We start from the raw sequence: 4,345 nt of genomic DNA, 5'->3' as shown, positions 1-4,345 counted from the left end.
GGCCGAGTGGGCGGGGAGGGTCTTGAGAGCCCGGAGGGTCGGCCTGGCCGGCGCCCCGCCCCGGAGCTCGCGGCGCCCACGCGGATCCCGCAGCCCGCGTCCGGGCCTGAAGACAAGGGGCTGACCCAAGAAGACGCTGGTGAGGTGAAGGAGTGAAGCCAGCCGGGGAGGGCGAGAAAGGCTTGCATTTCTCTAAGGAGAATGTTTCAACGGAAGGGTCCTGCTTCCTAAACGGCTCCATACATTGTACCTCAAACAAATCCCATTTTTCGAATGACTTAAAAACTGAGTTTTAAAGGCCGTACATTCACAAATGCAACATATTTATCAAGGGCTTCCTATGTGCTAAGGGGTCGGGGATTTCAAAGATTAGATTTTTTTTTTAAGGAAACAGTTGAAGTTATGATGGAAGAAAACCTATCTTCACTCTCGATAACATATGCTAACGCTACTAAATAACTTTATAAAGGGCTTTCCTGGCCATCCTCCGATCCAGGGATTCACGGCTTTGACTGCACATAAGAATCCCGTGTGGACATTTAAAAACTCCGAAGGCCCAGGCCAAACCCTAGATCAATTTCATCAGAATCTCTGAGGGTGGGATCTGGACATCAGCATTTTTCAAAGTTCCCCCGTGATTAAGCACTAGGCTGCTAAACAAAAAGGTTCTGCAGTTCGAATCCACCAGCCGCTCCTTGAAAACCCTACGGGGCAATTCTGCCCTGTCCTATAGGGTCGCTATGGGTCCGAATCGACTCGACCGCAACGGTTTGGCTTTGGTTTTTGCTGCCAAATGATCCACCGAGGAAGGCAGGCTAGAGATTATATCCTCATCTTACAGGTGTAGAAACATTCAGGGTCTAGCATGATGACGTGGTTTGTAAGTGTTGTTGCTCAGACAGGAACTCTGGTTTTGACTCCTGAGGGTTTTTCTCACCAAACTGTATTCCCTGATGCCTTTGTGGGTTTAAACTTATGTTCCTTCCAACTCACTCAGCAGTCCCTTTCACCTGACCAGGAAACAGCTCTTTGTAAAATGAGAACCCTCTCACCTCTCCCAGCAATGTAGTTAGTGGTTTACATAAAGTGGCTGGCACAGTGCAGGCACTCAATGAAATCTCCCTATCTCTTGTCCTTCCAGTCTCATAAAACAAAAAACCAAGCCAGCTGGTCGATTAGATTCCGACTCATGGCGACCCTGTAGTACAGAGTAGAAATGCTCCATAGGGCTTCCAAGGCTGTAAATCTTTACAGAAGCAGACTGCCACATCTTTCTCCCATGGAGCTCTGGTGGGTTTGAACTGCTGACATTTCAGTTAGCAGCTGAGCATTTTAACCACTGCGCCAACACGGGTCTCCAGTCTCATAAAAATAAATATTTTCAGGCATCAGTATTTTTAGGATTTCTGAATACTTGATTAAAATATATCCATAAAGCTACCTTAGGAATTCAGAGCCATAAATTACCAAATTTTAAAAACAACTTCACTAACCAATTATAAAAGAGACTAAAATTAGCACAGGAAGAAGTCATTTAGGACTCAACATATTGCCAGAATCAAGAAGAAACAAGCCTATTTGTTTTATATAAATTTTTGGATCTCTTTTCCTTTTAGGAAGTTTGGCAGTTTTCAAAATACTAGTAATGAAATAATCTAAACTATAAATTCTATGCCTAAAAACAGAATCACTCTTTCGTTGGTTGATCCTTCCATAAAACTTAAAGCTGTTGTCAAGGCACTGACAGACTTGAAATATTGTAAACTCACGCTAGAAAGATATATCTATGTTTCCTAGAGATCTGGTAACAGGAAGGAACCCCTTAGCAACTGAAGAGTTAATGAAAAGCCTGGATCTTGGAGTTCAGTGCATCATCATCTTCATCATCCAACTCTAGGAAGGAAAATGTTTGAAAGATTTATTCAGGCTGTGTCAGCAGGCACCCAAATGGCAGTGTATGAAAAAATCTGCTGATACACCCCAAAATAAATTACTTAAAATATCTGGCAAACTTGCCAATTTGAAACATCTTCCAGGCAGTAATTCATTAAAGTCTCCTGCAGTGATCAAAAAAGGGCAGCAGGCAGTTTAGAACAGCACTGTTCAGGTGAGTCCAGTTCCTTTCATGACAGCAGAGATGGGATTTTATTGAAGTCAACACTAAATGACGCTGTTTAGGAAAGATGATGGCATGGTAATCATCTGTATCTGTCTGAAAAAGAAGTCAGCAGGAAATATGTCTTACTCAATTCAGACTTAATACCTCTTGCAGTTAAAAACTCTAGAGGTATAGATTTCATAAATATGTATACTCGTCTTTTTTAAGTAGGTTCCTATAGTGACACCCCAGAAGCACATAGTCCTTTGTTTTTTCTCAAAAGGCCTCTGTCAGTGCCCATTCAGCTAAGGAGACTATTTTAGCACCCCCATCCAGGCCTTTTCAAAAGCTTTTCAAAGTTAAATTCTTACTCTGAACTGTAATAAGGAAAATTGGGAATGTGTTACAACATGCCTCTTGGTTTTTTAAGAAAATATTAAATTATCTTTGCAAACTGAGGTACCTTTAAGGAAATAGTTCTTTCTGCTAATATCTGTTTTTTAAAAGTTGAACAAATTCCCTTTCTTTTCACAATCTGCAGAGTGTCAAAATGTCAATCAATTTAGTTTCAGCTCAATTTAATCCTTTACTCTCCACTGTCAGGAGACAAGGCTCTAGGGAGCAAGTTCTCTGTACCCAAGCATCTAGGAATTCAAAAATGATTCCAAATTAGATTGAGCAGCATGAAATCAACTAAGCTAGTTTTCCACTCTACATGAAGTTAGAAGGGGAGCTTTCTTTAAAAAAAAAAAAAAAAAAAATCTGTGCAAAGGCCCTGAAGAAAAGGTGCTGTATTTCTTTATACTTGTTAGGAGATTTGAAATGAATTCTGTCATTTGCTGACCATTTCAAGACTCAGAAATAAGAATATTCTAAAATGTTAATTTTGCTCTTGATAGCATTAGCTATGACCAAATTAATTTTTTTGTAGAATCATATGTTAATATCATTTAAAAATTGTAAGATGTCCCTTGTACCCATAAGGTATTCCATTACTATGTCTTCACGTGTCCCTCCATAAGGTACACCAAAACCAAATCAAACCCATTGCCATCGAGTCGATTCTGACTCATAGCAACCCTATAGGATAGAGTAAAACTGCCCCATAGGGTTTCCAAGGCTGAGTCATGGTGGCACAGTGGTTAAAGCGCTCAGCTGCTAACGGGAAGGTTGGCGGTTTGAACACACCAGCTGCTCTGCTGGGAGAAAGACTGGCAGTCTGCTTCTGTAAAGATTTACAACCTTGGAAGCCCTATGGGGGGCAGTTCTTCTCTGTCCTATAGGGTTGCAATGAGTTGGAATCGGCTCCATGGCAATGGGTTTTAATCTTTACAAAGCAGACTGCCATATCTTTTTCCATCTTTCTCCTATGCAGCGGCTGGTGGGTTTGAACTGCCAGCCTTTCGGTTAGTAGCCAAGTACTTAACCACTGCATGGGAGGTGCTTTTGCTGCTGGGACAAAACCAAGGTGGGTAGATCACTTGAGCTGACAGTAGCTAATGAGCTAAAAGGTGATAGCGTTAGTTTATAGTGCCAAAAGCAGTGGGTTAGAAAACAGAGGGCCTAAGTTCTAGTTGTGACACCATCACTTAATAAATTAAGATTTTAGCCAAGTCGCTTAACTTCATCTGTAAAATGGGATAATAAAACCCTAAGGAAGTGTCGCAAGATCTGTTCTTGTGAGAGTCAGGAACTTCAGAGAAAAGAATTTCATCCAATCTGGACATATATTTAAACCACTTAAAGATAAATAGTTCCTGGGTGGCACAAACAGTTAATCATTTGACTACCAGTCGAAAGGTTGGTGGTTCAAACTCACCCAGAGGCACCTCAGGAGACAGGCCTGGTGATCTGCTTCTGAAAGGTGACAGCCTTGAAAACCTTATGGAGCAGTACTACTCGTCACACGTGGCGTTGCCATTAGTCAGAACTGGCTGGATGGCAACGAAGAGCAACGAGAGTTTAAAGCAGTAGAGCCCAGCAGTTAAAATCTCTGCCCTTGGAGTTAATAGGCTGGGTTTGAATCCTAGTTGTTCAGTATTAGTACTTAGATTATTATGTTATCGTGATGATTAGTTAATACATGTAAAGTACTTAGATATAGTGCTTGGCATAGAAATCTACTTTTTTTGCCTTGATGGCTCTTTAAGTTTGATGTTAAGAGAAAAGCTGATGAGATTTCCCTGTAGGAATAAAATCAGACAGCAGGAGTCCCCAGTGAAGAATCTTAGATCAGAGTGCATGACT

General features: G+C 41.4%; 1 protein-coding gene across 1 annotated transcript in view; it reads right to left on the bottom strand.

Moving 5' to 3' along the window:
- Window positions 1-4,345, bottom strand: part of SSH2 (slingshot protein phosphatase 2) — a 137,299-nt gene that overhangs the window by 106,343 nt on the left and 26,611 nt on the right. The gene's annotated exons all lie outside the window — the stretch shown is intronic.

The sequence above is a fragment of the Trichechus manatus genome, unplaced genomic scaffold (assembly GCF_000243295.1).
Source record: "Trichechus manatus latirostris isolate Lorelei unplaced genomic scaffold, TriManLat1.0 scaffold00138, whole genome shotgun sequence".
NCBI classification, from domain to species: Eukaryota; Metazoa; Chordata; class Mammalia; order Sirenia; family Trichechidae; genus Trichechus; species Trichechus manatus.
This window is presented reverse-complemented; position numbering and strand designations above follow the sequence as displayed.